The sequence below is a fragment of the Bubalus bubalis genome, chromosome 5 (assembly GCF_019923935.1).
Source record: "Bubalus bubalis isolate 160015118507 breed Murrah chromosome 5, NDDB_SH_1, whole genome shotgun sequence".
In the NCBI taxonomy this organism is placed as follows: Eukaryota; Metazoa; Chordata; class Mammalia; order Artiodactyla; family Bovidae; genus Bubalus; species Bubalus bubalis.
The window spans coordinates 93,160,480-93,175,274 of NC_059161.1; the positions used below are offsets into that span (position 1 = coordinate 93,160,480).

Genomic DNA, 14,795 nt, shown 5'->3' on the forward strand with positions numbered 1-14,795 from the left:
TCATCTAGTTTCTGCATTCCCTTTCTCAGTAAAACTTAAAAATTGTCTCTTGTTTTGGCTTTGACTACTTCCCCTCACTCTGATCTCTTCTCATCATTCCACAGGGACTATTCTTGTCTGTGTCATCCAGTGACCTTCATGTTGCCAAGCTGAAGGCCACTGCTTTGTTTTGGTCTTACTTATTCTCTCAGCAGCATGTGATGAGGCTGATCTCTCTTTGACACTCTGCTTTCCTGGGTCTCTTCATACCTCCCTTGACTCTCTTCAAGTCTCCTTCTCTCGGGACTTCCCTGTGGTCCAGGGGCTAGGACTCTGCTCCCAGTGCAGGGGCTCTGGGTTCGATCCCTGGTCAGGGAACTAGATCCCACGTGCTGCAATTAAGAGTTCCCATGCCTCTACGGAGATCTAAGATCCCATGTGCCACAACTGAGACCCAGTGCAGCCAAATAAGTAAATATTTTTAAAAACCAAACTCTTGAAAAGAAAATCTCTGTCTGTCTTCAACCTCTAAATGATAATGTGCCTCATGTTCTGAAATGGCCTCTTCTCTATTTATTCACCCTCTGTAGATGTCCTGTTTTAATCTGATGGCTTGCCATAACATCCATTGGTTAATGACCCTCAAATCTGTAGCTTCATCCTCAGACTTTCTCTGGAACTCTAGATTCCTATCTAGAGAGATGTCTAGGCAATGTTGCAAATTTAATGTGACTGAAAGAGAACTCTGGGTGTAGTCTAAACCTGTTCTTTCAGTCTTCCCCACCTCAGTAAGTGCTGCTAGTATTCCTTCTAAGTACTCACGCCAAAATATCTAGGCCTTACTTTTTTTTAATTGAGAAAATAATTTATTTAATTGTAAATCAGGAATTTTAGTTTTTAACATTATTAATAAGATTTTTGAGTTTGTCCATTTGGATTTTGAATTTAAGTGAACTTAAAGATACCTTCAAAAGGAAACATCATTCCTTTTCTCTGATTCTTGAAGGTATGTCATTTCTTTGCTTTCAGACTTAAATTATGAACTTTCCCTACTCCAGTATGGATCCCAAAAAACTTGAATTATAGAGAGACAAGAGTCCTAACCGACCTTTGATTGCCTTTTTTTTTTTTTTAACAAGCCCACTGCTTCATGATTTTTGTTGGTTTTCTTTTGTTCTACTGGGTTGTGAAAAATTTTGGCAAGAACCGAAGAGTAGGAGGTACAGTGAAACAGCAGAGAAAATGGAGGTTTCATTTTATCAACGAAGCTGACAGTGCTGAGCATCAAGCCAATGCAGTGGCTCTTCAAGTCAACTGCTTGAAAATGGAAAGCAGTATCGCAAACTGGAACACAAGCAAAATATAAACGTGCCTGCATATGTAAATGTTGCCTCCTAACCTCCTTTACATCGACTCGCTTGGCTTTAAAGAATATATAAGATTTCATAGCTTCTTTTAGAGAAAGGAACTGAATGATAAGATGTTTAGTTACAAGGGCTGGATCTCCCATTGCCATCCCCTCTACTTTTGATATAAAATCAATTACCCATTTTATTAAACACGTCTGGTTGTTATATGTCAGTAGTGCAAGGGAAAATGAGAGGTTCCTTGATGTTAGCCCTCCAACTTGGGGCTTGATGGGCTGCAGGTTGGAGCCGTGGTAGCAGAACTCACTGATGACTGACTGTTACGAAGTCCAGGTCCAGGAAATGTAACCCCTTGCAAGCCTCCTCAGTCCCCTGCAGGTTTTGGTCTCCTGTGACACCATCCACTTCTTCTGGCCTAGGATCTGAAGACTTAAGTTCCAGAGTCTGGCATACTGAATATGACTTGGCCAAAACAAGAAGCCTCTTCTAAGACAACACTGCTCTGGCTGTCATAATGGATGAGGAGACTGGAGACCACCCACACTGCCTCCCATTCAGCGCCTGGATCCATGCCATATTTATATGCCAACCGCATGCCCTGTGCCCCTCAGAGGAGGCACTGACAGTGATCAGCTCCCTGTCTTTCTACCCTCTCTTTGCTTATTTCATGCCAACTTACAACAACTCATCACCAACTTACTTTGAGGCTTTGTTCTCACTTCATACGGAGCACCCACTGGCTCATTCAGATTGCCTGTGACTCCCAACATCTCCACCACATCCACTGGGAATCCTGACTAGTCTTGGCACAGAAGCCAAACAATGTCCTGATAAGGAAAGGGCGTTGACTAAACCATTTGAGGATCACCAAGGTAGACTGGGGCCTACTAAGAGTTCTGCTGCAAAAGCAACTCTGTTGCTTCAGACCCAGCAGAGATAGGAAGACACTGAAATCAAGAGGACAGCCCGTCACAATCGTATCTTGTTGCCAAACACTTCCCTTCACATACTTCTCTCCAGTACGTCAGCTGGCACTCATAGAGTGTTTCTGGTTTTTTCTTTGTCTATGGCAATTTTTTTTTTTTTTTTTTTGGTTCAACTGATAGTGTATCCTCTCCCTGCATTGAGTGTATCCTCTTCCCTGCCTCCCCAACCGAGAATAGATAAGAAATAACTGGGAATTTACATCTGATTACCACAGGTTCATTCTCTCATATTATAAGGCTCAGAGTTACAAGGAGAAATAATATGTACTTGCTGTGTTGGTCTTTTGTTAATATTTTTTTTTAAGTTAAAATTAAGTGTTACTTTTCTGAGGAAGTAGCCAGAATAATACTCTCTCAAATTCAGAAATGTCCTGGCACAAAGTCAAAGTTATTTCTAACCACATGATAGTCTTTTGTCTGCCAAGATAGCTTGACAAGCTTAATATGGGAAGGCAGGCCTATATGATAATCCCAGCAGTATGCCGGAGATAAGATTTTAGTGAGTTTGTTGAGAAGGAAATACTTGTTTAGATGGCTTTCATCATGCCTTTGGGTTTCTACGTCATTTTTCTTGTCCTTGTGGACTCCCCTGAAGCACTCCTGGGTGATGTTCAGGACCTGAGTGGGTGCTCCCCCCGAAATGGCCTCGTGGTAATAAAAATCCCCTCTGCGGAAGCGAATGTATGCTGCAGACTCCTTCCACCTCTCGTAGGTGAACTTACGGGGATCTGCCTTGTACCACCAGGCCTGAAGCTTTGCTCACCAACTCACCCAGGGTCTCCACTCCAAACTTGTCGTGGAAGACCTGGTCCACGTCCATAGAGAAGAGGAAGTCAGCCTCATGCCAGATGTGGGCTACAACGTGCTCCGCAATGGTCTTCACGCGCATCGTGAGGATGCCCAGCCAACTCCTCTCAGGCTTGATCTCAGACACTTTGATGGAGCGCGGAGGACCCAGGTCTATCAAAAGCATCCTGGAGACATCATCCACCATGATGTAAAATATGCCTCTGTGGCCAACCATGAAGTGCTTATTAGCAGACGTTAAGAACTCCTCCAAGTAACGCTCAATGTAACTTCCGACAGCAAAAACTGTCAGGCTGATGGTAATTTTCTATTTGGCATTAATAATCATCCCAGATGGCTCTGTTGTAAGTGCCTTCCCACACTACAGGCGCCTTCCATTCCGTCATGGTCACAACCTCGGGTCGTCTAAGTGGGTTCAGTCAGTCCGAGAGATGAAGCTTTCTTTTGTCTTCCTTTCTCTGTTCCTTTTCTTCTGTGTCTTCGTCTTCTTCGTGGTAACCATTGTTAAGCCATCTCGGAAACCACCAACCCTTCTGAATGCTGCTGCCACCAACTTCGGGGTTTTTTGACGGGTTTATCCAGAACAGAGAGCCTTCTGGGCTGTGGCTGTATTCCCCACACACAACATTGACAGCTGAGACAACCAGCATTGACAGAATCACTTTTCCTTTGACATTCATTCTTTACTCTGCATCATCTGCTCCTCTCCTCCCAGAGTAAAAGGCAAAACCCACCAAGCTCTATTGAGCTCTGCTCTGCAGAAGGAGGCAGGGCTGGGAGGCAGGGAAGGTCCGGCGCTCCGACTCTGGATGCGCAGAAGCTGGGCGCGCTGGGGGCTGGCGGGCGCCTCCGAGGCTGCCTTGCCCGGGCCCCGCGGGGCGTGCCGGCAGTGCCGGGGCGGGGCCGCCGGGCGCTCCTCCCTCCCGGGCTGCAGGCAGCGGGCACTGGGCAGCTGGTAGCATGCTCCCCACTCTGCCCGGCCCGCGGCCCTAGGTCTTACTTTTGATTTCTTTCTTCTTCTACCATCATCATCCAATCCTTAAGCAATTTCAGTCTTCTAGTTCTATCTTCAACTACATTGCCTGGAAACGTACTCTTGCCTGGAAAATCCCATGGATGGAGGAGCATGGTAGGCTGCAGTCCATGGGGTCGCTAAGAGTCGGACACGACTGAGTGACTTCACTTTGACTTCTCACTTTCATGCATTGGAGAAGGAAATGGCAACCCACTCCAGTGTTCTTGCCTTGAGAATCCCTGGGACGGGGGAGCCTGGTGGGCTGCCGTCTATGGGGTCGCACAGAGTTGGACAAGACTGAAGCGACTTAGCAGCAGCAGCAGCAGCTCTATCTTCAAAAACATTCCCAAATCTTATCACCTTCCTGCCATCTTCATTCAGTTTCAGTTCAGTTCAGTCGCTCAGTCGTGTCCGACTCTGCGACCCCATAAATTGCAGCACGCCAGGCCTCCCGGTCCATCACCAACTCCCGGAGTTTACTCAAAGCCCTGTTCATCGAGTTGGTGATGCCATCCAGCCATCTCATCCTCTGTCGTCCCCTTTTCCTCCTGCCCCCAATCCCTCCCAGCATCAGAGTCTTTTCCAATGAGTCAACTCTTCGAATGAGGTGGCCAAAGTATTGGAGTTTCCATCTTCATTACTAACACCCTAGACTGAAGCGACTTAGCAGCAGCAGCAGCAGCAGCAGTCCAAGCCACATCATCTCTTACCTAGGCTTCCTGCAGTAATCTAACTAGTAGCCCTGCTTCAACCTGTATCTCTGCCACAAGACCCTACAGTACAAGGACCAGAGAAATCTTTGGAAAAGGTTAAGTGGTTTATGTTACATTCCCAACCATCCCTCCCCCTCCAGGTGGCCTCCTGTTGCACTCAGAATGAAATCCTGCTCCTGGCGGTGACTGACTGAGCTGTGTGTGACCTGCCCTGTGGTCTGTTTCTTAGCCTTTACTCCTTGACCATGCACCCAGCCTCATTGTTCTATTTTTGGCTCCTTGAACATGCCAAGTCCATTCTTGCTTTTTAGGCCTCTTTGTACTACTTATTCCTTCAGCCCAAAACGCTCTTCCAGTTTTGTTTTTGTTTTTTTTTTTGGCTGAACTGGGTCTTCATTAGGGCATGTGGGCTTAGTTGCCTCATGACATGTAGGATCCTAGGACCCCAACCAGGGACTGAACATGTGTACCCTGCATTGGAAGGCAAATTCTTAACCACTGGACCACCAGGGAAGTCCCTGTTCTTCCTATCTTCATGTGCTTGGTTTTTTCTTATTCTAATCTTATTTTAAATAGAGCCAGCCCAGAGAGGCCTTCTCTGACAACTCACTCTAAAATTGCTGTCTGGGGATTTCCTTTGTGGTCCAGTGGTTAAGATTCTGCGATTTCAATGCAGGGGGGCACAATTTCAGTATCTGGTCAGTGAATGAAGATCCCATATGTCACATGCTGCAGCCAAATAAAATAAAATTGCTGTCTGTATACACTCTGTCCTTTCCTTTTATTTTTGTTCTCTACTGGCAGTTGCCACTATTTGATATTTTTCTTGTTTATCTGTGTATATGTTCCTTTCCCCATTCATTCCTTGCTCTCTTTTCTGTTCAGCTAGGATGCGAAGGGTGTGGAGAACTTTGTCTGCCTGTTCATTACTGTAGCCTGGGCTCCTGGGTCAGTGACTTACACAGAGAATATGCTCACTAAAAATGTATGGAATGATGAATATGTTTTTCTCATCTCTAGAATACAGAGGGGAATACTTAGTTCTCAGAGTTGTTGAGGACTTGCATTATCAAATCTGATGATGCATCTGAAGTGAATGGTTCTGTGTCTAGCACCTTCTGCTTAGTAAATAGAAATGATGTTATTTTTAAAGTAGCTGGCTCACTATAGACATTCAGCAAAAATTACATCTCTGTTCTTGCATTCTGGGTCCTGTGTAGTATTTTATATTGAAATAACCTGTACTCTGAACAAGGTAAAAAAATACTTCGCAATCAGCTTTTTTTTTTCCCCTAAAGAAAACATTTAAAACCTGCTGTTCAGTGATTAGTCAACATCAGTTAGTTTAGAACCATTATTAATGTCACTTCTCCTCCCCCTCCTCCAACACACACAGAGACACTGCATTATAATAAGGTTTGGCTTTCCCCTGGGAAATTATCATTTTCTTTCTTCTCTTTGGTAATATGATCTTTGCCAATTAACTCTCTTCAGGATCAAAGTGTTTTGGGGTTTGGTTTCCTCATCCTGGTGTTGTGGTTCTCTGAAAACGATTCCTAGCTTTTGCATGTTCTGATCAATATTTCTTTTGCATTTATTTAACAACTATTTACTCAGGATCTCCTGAGTGCCAGGCAGTGGGGGTACAGACAGAAATTCATAGGCGCCTCTGTCCTTAAGGTCTAGTAGGGGAAGCAGGATCCCTGAACCAGTGAGGATAATGAAGTCTCGATGAAGGGAGTCTCATGGCACACAGTGGAAGTGTAAAGGAGAGACGGGCTAATTCCCACAGGGGCGGGTGGAGGGGTCCAGAGCTGTGTGATTGCTCACAGCAACAAGGAGAGAATGGCCTCTCCTTGTGAGTAGAGCCGTGGAGAGATGAACCTACCTCAGGGGCCGCTTTCTGGGAGCTTGGCATGGCTGTGTGATCATCGTGGTGGTGGTGGTAACTCAAAGGTCATGAGAAACGAAGCCAAAGAGATGAGCGGGGACTGGGTTATGGGTGGTTCTGTGTGCCCTGCTAGGGAATTTGAACTTTCCAACAATGACTTAATAAGATTTATAAGTACTTAAAAAAAATTTTTTTTTAACTTTTTATTTTGTATTGGGGTAGAGCCAATTAACAATGTTGTGACAGTTTCGGGCTGACAATGAAGGGACTCAGACATACACATACACGTATCCATTCCCCCCCAAATTCCCCTCCCTTTGAGGCTGCCACATAGCATTACACAGAGTTCCATGTATAAGCACCTGAGATTTACCGGGTGCCAGGCTCTCTTCTTCGTGCTTTGTTGTATTAAATCTTTTCATCTGTAAAATAACCCCATGAAGTAGGTGCTGTTATTATCCCTATTTACAAATAAAGAAATGTGGGCACCGAGAGGAAAGGGAACTTGCCCACAGTCGCCCAACTCTTCCGGGCAGAGACAGACTCCGACTCGGGCAGTTTGGCTCCTAGGTTTACCTCCTTCACCAGGCCCTGTTCTTCCTCTCACAGTGAGCTTGTGTGGGCAGCCAGGATCTCCGGGGAGTTTGAAGTCTAGGAATGGCATGGTCAGATTAGTTCTTTGGAAATTAATATTGTAGTGGAGTCGTCACATTGCATCTTGTCCACGAGTTCGTTTCCAAAAACTTCTAAGGCAACGAATGCAATGTGACTTTTTGCCTTGATGTAGGCAGTATCTGAATGAGGTTGGCCGTGTTCACAGTGGCATCTTATATCTTCATCAGCCCAGCCCAGCCGCTTTCCCCCAGCCTTGTGACAGAGGACAGAGGCTTTGCTAGACACACATGGAGAAGATGAATAGTCAGTTTGTCTCAAGGGGCCCTATTGTTTGAAAAGCCCCAAAATGTCACACTCCTGCAGAAACTGAGCCCGTCCATGAGGAAAGCAGACTTAGTCTCGCCTCCCTGTCTGCAGGGCCCACATTCAATGGGCAGCGGAGCCCAGGCCTTGCTTGCATAGTGATCCCTGTTTCTCTTTCTGGAGGGATCCTTGCTGGTGAGGTTGTCAGTTCGGTGTTAAGGAGGTTAAATATGCTGGATCAAGCAATCAGTTGGATTGGATCCCTTCAAGCTTTTCCTGATTTGAAAACTTAATCCATTGTTATATCTATTATCTTTTCTTTTTTTAATTTAAAACATTTTTATTTAGGCTGTGCTGGGTCTTTGTTGTGGCTCATGGGAGCTTCTGTAGGTAGTTGCAGTGTGAGGGGCTTCTCTCTAATAGCAGAGCACGGGCTCTCGAGTGCATGGGCTCAGTAGTTGTTGTTCACGGGCTTCGTTGTTCAGTAGCGTATGGGATCTTAGTTCCCCGACCAGGGATCGAACCCATGTCCCTTCACTGGAAACCGGATTCTTAACCACTGGGCCACCAGGGAAGCCCCCCATTATCTTTTCCAAACCTGAGAAAATTCCTTCTAATTTACAACAATGTCAGCTTTAGTAGCACAGCACTCTCCACGCTCCTGGCTTATGGCTATTGATACAGGCCTAAGAAGACTGAGCGCTGAAGAATTGATGCTTTTGAACCATGGTGCTGGAGAAGACTCTTCAGAGCCCCTTGGACAGCCAGGAGATCCAACCAGTCCATCCTAAAGGAAATCAGTCCTGGGTGTTCATTGGAAGGACTGATGTGGAAGCTCCAATACTTTGGCCATCTGATTCGAAGAGATGACATACTGGAAAAAACCGTGATGCTGTGAAAGACTGAGGGCTGGAGGGAAAGGGGGAGACAGAGGATGAGATGGTTGGGTGGTATCACTGACTTGATGGATGTGAGTTTGAGTAAACTCCGGAAGACAGTGAAGGACAGGGAAGCCTGGCGTGCTGCAGTCCCATGGGTTTGCAGAGTCAGACACAATTTAGTGAATGAACAACAACAACACAGGCCTAAGAGTCTTCCGCAGGTGTTAGGGACTTTGATCATTCCAGCTGTTCTGCCACCAAGGTGTGAAATTGCTGTTTTCTTTACAGTCAGACATTGTATGAGGTCAGTTCTCTTGACAGCACTTGAAAAAACCATTGGTATATGTTCCTATAGGTCTTTGTTATGTTCTCTGGTTTTAAAAGTTGAAGTGATTTTTTAAACTACTTTGAAGGAAATCTTGCCATGATTACAGTGATCAAAACCAAACTAAAGCATGTAGCGCTTAGGAAAAAGAGACAGGGCGGAACACATCAACATGCTGTTTGTGTTGCTTTTGGTAATTCCTTTTTCTATGTCTTCTGTGTTTTTAAAAAATGTGTCTATGGTACATGCAAAATGTTAAAACTTGTTTAAAAGGTGGGGAGGATGAAACTTAAAAAACAAAAAGCTCCCTGTGATCTCATAAACTAAACGCAATATATGTTCTTGCTTTGGAAATGCCCTTGTTCAAATCCATGCTTATTTTTTTATAGCTACAGTCCTGATAAATGCAGCTTTGTGTATTCTTTTAGTTTTGTAGCCTATGTTCAACATTATTGCATATTTCTACATAGTTTTCATAACTGGCATTTCTAATGGCTGCCCTGCATTCCATGGTGTTGATGTTCCATACAACACTGCCCGAGTGGGACAACTGGATTGTTTCCAGTTCTTTTAGGTAAGACGTAATGAGCATTTCTGTTTATATTGCATTTTGAGTTTGTTCCTTAGAGTGAATTTCCAGAAGTGAGTTCCCAGCATGGAAAGTGTGAATGCAGTTATGGCTTTTGATTTGTACCTGTAGAAGATTCTGCTTTCAGAAGAGCTAATTAAATGTGGATGGTCACTAGCTGATTATGTGTCTACCTGTTCCATGTTTCCCTTAACCAGTATTGAGTCCCTATATTTTAATAAAGCATATTATTTCTCAATAAGTCATGTTTATTGAAGACAGTTTAGAAAATATATAAATAGATCAAGAAGAAAATAATCTATAACCCCACCGCTTAGAGGAAGCATTTTTAAAATGTATTTTCTTCCACGTATATGTTTCATAATGTTACATCATGTGGTTCCATGTAACCATTTCTCCACTGTTGGATAGAGGCTTTACCCTCTCTGTTTTCGGGGACTATATTAAATAATACTGGAATGAACTTCCGTTGTGCTCTACTGTGAATAAATCTGTGTGTATGTCTTGGAATCATTCCTTAGGGAAAACTCCCAGAAGCAAAATTGCTAGATCAAAGAGCGTGGATGTTGTTAAGGCTCTTGATAAATATTGAAGGCCTGCTAGTGAGGACAGTCGTTGCTTGTTAGGCTTAACCTGGTTAGACATCGCTGGCTGGGTGAGAGGTGACAAGGGCTGGAGCCAGGCTGGTGCAGTAGAGACAAAGGTGCGGTGGAGGGGGGTAGTCAGGCTGCATTTCTTTCTTCTCTTTCTTTTTCAATTTTATTTATTCATTTTTGGCTGCACTGCATTGCTTTTGTGGCGAGCAGGAGGCCACTCTCTTGCTATGGTGTTCGGGCTTCTCATGGCGTGGCGTCTGTCATGGAGCACAGGCTCTGGGCGCACGGACTTCAGTTGCAGCATGAGAGCTCAGTAGTTGTGGCACAGGCCTGACTTGCTCTGAGGCATGTGGGATCTTCCCAGCTTGGGAACCCATGTCCCCTGCATTGGCAGATAGATTCTTACCTACTGCACCACCAGGGAAGCCCCAGGCTACATTTCTGACAGCACATCAGCAGGCCTTGGCGACAAATGGCTTGTGGCCTTCTGTGTGTGTGTGTGTGTGTGTGCGTGTGGTGTTCGAGGTAGACTGGAGAATTTTTACCCCATATTCCATGTAGGAATTTGCGAGGATACAGATAAGGGTCTTCCCTGGTGGCGCAGATGATAAAGAATCTGCCTGCATTGCAGAAAACCTACGTTCCATCCCTGGGTCGGGAAGATCCCCTGGAGAAGGGAATGGCAACCCACTGCAGTTTTCTTGCCTGGAGAATTCCATGACAGGGCCTGGCAGGCTACAGCCTATGGGATCACAAAGAGTCAGACACAACTGAGCAACTGACACACATACAGATAAGATAATTTTTAGGACAGCAAACCTGAGGCCTTCTATAGATGTAAAAGGTTATTGATAGTAATAGTCACCAAGAAATCTCACCCCTAGGCTGATGTGTATAAAGCATCTACGCTCTAGATGAATAGGCATTCTTCTGTGTTGACAGCGGACCTGGCAAGGTCTTGGGAGATAAAACTTGGGAGAATTGCTACATTTTATCCTCCTCCATTTGAGTCACAGAGCATGTGGACACCTGCTTCCCTTTTTCCTTTTCTCCTGCTTCCAGTGAGGAGGGAATCTGTTTAACAGTTGAGGGTAGGGTCCAGCCTGGAGAGACAGGGAAGGAGATACCCCCATCCTTGGTCTGCCTTGGAGGGAAGTGCTTGGGGCTGAAGCTCTGACCTTTGGCTGCCTGGCCCCTCGCTGCCCTGAATCTCGGCCCGGGGGAGGAGCCTAAGGATGCTGATAACGAGGTCCTTCCGGTCCAGCCAAACAGGCACAGGAAAGCTTCTGCGGCGGAAAGATTAGACACACTGCCTGATTTACACAACGTGGAGAACGGACCTTCCCCGCCTCTCCAGAGCTCTTGGCGGGTGGTATTGTTTATTGTTGGAGGAGGACAACAGAGGGAGCCTGGCAGGCTTGTGCAGAAGCCGGAAACAGCGAGTTGGGTCTGGGAAGGCGTTTTCTTCGATCAGTGCAACAAACATGTTTTGCAGACAGAAGCTCCCCATCTTGGAAAGGGATTAATGAGTGGAAGAGTATCTTCCGTCTCCCCGGTAGACAAGGGGCCTGGACCACCCAGTGTACCCTGTGCCCAGGTGCTGTGGTGCAAAACAAATTGGCCCTGCCTGCTGGGGGAGTGCGCGGAACGGGGCCCAAGTGGGTGGGGGGCAGCCCGCCCCCTCGTCTCCCTTCTCTGTGGGAAGACACATCTGGGCCCAGGGCAGTGATGCCTTCTCCCACCGAAAGTGAAAGAGCGTTGTTTACTTAAGTAGGATCGTTCCGATATGGCCTTTGGTGAACTGTTCTCTTGAAATGCCATTCCTTGGATTACTTTTCACTCTCCTTATTCCTCTGGATTCCCAAATCCATTTTGTATTTAGAGCAAAGAGGCAAATATGGAAGATAATGTGTACGAAGAATAAGATAAAATATCTTACTGTCTTGCCTTTGAAAATAATACTGTGGAGATCTCAGGCCTACTTTGTTCTTTATCTTTATTTTTTTCATGTGTCTCAAAAAATATTCTTGGGACTTCCTTGGCGGTACAGTGACGGGAGACTCTGCTTCCAAAGCAGGTGGCCCAGATTCGATCCCTGGTCAAGGAACTAAATTACGCATGTTGCAAGGAAGACCTGGAGCAGGCCCATCCCCCACCTCCAAAAAAAAATCTCAGAGGCTGCTTTTTTTTTTCTTCCCATTTATTGGATTCATAATACACCTCCCAAGTTGGAAATGCAGGCAAACCCAGGGCTGCTTTTGACCTCCCTCCCATCCATGGGTCCCTGCCAACCTCCCTGGTGGTTAGGCCCCAGCCTTGCCCAGTGGGGATTTATATTTGCAGACTTTATTTGTCCTGGCAGCAGCTCTGATTTAGAGTCTGGGAACGCAGGTGTCTCTTCTGACTCTGTGGGTTGCATGCTGTGCAGCTGGAGGCAAGTCACTCTTTGTCCTTTCAAAGGCCATTTCTGTAAAATGGGGAGAAGGAGACAGGTTCCTCCTGCCTTCTCAGGAGGGTTCTGTGTCAGAGCCCAGTGAGAGCAGTTTCTGAGCGGCAGTACATGATCCTCATGGGCGAGAGTTTTGTTTTTATTAGGGACACAAATAGCCTATCATTCTACCCGTTGGATTTTGCTGTCATACACACGATGGATACTTGGTTTTAAGGGAATATGGCGTGAAAGAATGAGCCTACCATGTAGAGAGACATGGTTTAATATACACCACGAACTGGAAAAGGCAACTCCAGAACCTGGGTGGGACATTCCTTAAAGGGTCTCTTGTCACAGTAAGGGGTGTAGCAGGGCAAAGAGAAAACAGAGACAGACAGAGCACCTCAAATAGATATTTTTAAAAGGGCCCCTTTCACTGTATCAGGATAGCTACCTTGCCTTTTAAGCACTATTGTAAGACTGAATGAAAGGGCAGAGTATAATTTTCTTTTTTGTTTTAAATGTTTATTTGTCTGCACTGGGTCTTAGTTACGGCATGTGGGATCGAGTTCCCTGACCGGGAATCACACCTGGGCCCCCTGCCTTGGGAGTGTGGAGTCTTAGCTACTGGACCATCAGGGAAGTCCCTATAATTTATTAAGAGTTGGAGGTTATCTTCTTTCCCGAAAAGAGCTAGATACTACAGTCTCTCCAAAAGCAAACACTGTACTAGTTTTCTTTTGTAGTTTTTCTGGAGATATTTTATGCAGATGTGCTGGGCTATGCTAAGTTGCTTCAGTCATGTCCGACTCTTTGCGACCCTGTGGACTGTAGCCTGCCAGGCTCCCCTGTACCTGGGATTCTCCAGGCAAGAATACTGGAGTGGGTTGCTATGCCCTCTTGCAGTGGGTCTTCAGGGATTGAACCCACAGTCTCTTATGTCTCCTACATTACAGGTGGATTCTTTTCCACTAGTGCCACCTGGGAACCCCATGCAGGAGCAGTTAATTAATTATATGCCCTCTTTTCATACTATGGACTTCCCCAGTGGCTCAGTGGTAAAGAATCTGCCTGCAATGCAGGAGACTCTGCAGGAAGATCCCCTGGAGGAGGATATGGAGACTCACTCCAGTATTCTTGCTGGGAAAATCCCATGGACAGAGGAGCCTGGCGGGCTACAGTTCATGGGGTCGCAAAGAATCAGACACAACTGAGCAACTGAGCACAGCAGCAGCTTTTCATACTATGCACACTGTTCTCCACCTTGCTTTTTTCACTTAATGTATTCTGCAGATGTCCATACTGGGCTGCATGGAATATTGATGTATAGTTTTCACAGTCTGTACAACCATTTTCCTGCTGATGGAGTTAGGCTGATTTCATATTTGCTATTATAAACATGGTTGAATATATCCCACTCCATGTGTCTTTGCACATATGTGTCAGTATCAGTGCAGGATAAATTCCTCGAAGTAGAATTGTTGAGTCAGAGGAATTATAATAGTCTTTTTAGTTTTCAGTTGATATAGCTTTGCATAGAAATTGCATTGGTTTGCCTCCCACCAGCAGTATACAGGTGCCCTATTTCTCTATACTCTGTCCAATACAGAGTGAATGTTAACAATGTGATGTGAAAAATGGCCTCTGATAACAAATTCATTGTAGTTTTCATCATAAATTATAATTTATAAATTCATTACCATTTGAATTTACTCGTGAGCGAGGCTGATTTTTTTTAATGTAAGTACCATTTTAATTTCATCTGATAAACTGTCTGCTCATGTCTTTTACCCTTTTTTTTTTCTATTGGGTTATTCACCTTTTCTTATTGATTTATAGGAAATTAGCCCGTAGTTCGGAGAAGGCAATGGCACCCCACTCCAGTACTCTTGCCTGGAAAATCCCATGGATGGAGGAGGCTGGTAGGCTGCAGTCCATGGGGTCGCTAAGAGTCAGACACGACTGAGTGACTTCACTTTCACTTTTCACTTTCATGCATTGGAAAAAGAAATGGCAACCCACTCCAGTGTTCTTGCCTGGAGAATCCCAGGGACAGGAGAGCCTGGTGGGCTGCCGTCTATGGGGTCGCACAGAGTTGGACACGACTGACGTGACTTAGCAGCAGCAGTAGCAGCAGCCCTCAGTTACAGAGAAGGCAATGGCACCCCACTCCAATACTCTTGCCTGGAAAAATCCCATGGACGGAGGAGCCTGGTAGGCTGCAGACCATGGGTTCGCTAGGAGTCGGACATGACTGAGCAACTTCACTTTCACTTTTCACTTTCATGCATTGGAGA

At 45.5% G+C, this 14,795-nt stretch overlaps 1 protein-coding gene and 1 pseudogene across 1 annotated transcript in view; one reads left to right on the forward strand and one right to left on the reverse strand.

Annotated features, from left to right (window-relative positions):
• Positions 1 to 14,795, forward strand: part of RAB30 (RAB30, member RAS oncogene family) — a 100,152-nt gene that overhangs the window by 50,516 nt on the left and 34,841 nt on the right. The gene's annotated exons all lie outside the window — the stretch shown is intronic.
• LOC112585147 lies at positions 2,693 to 3,819 on the reverse strand (annotated as a pseudogene).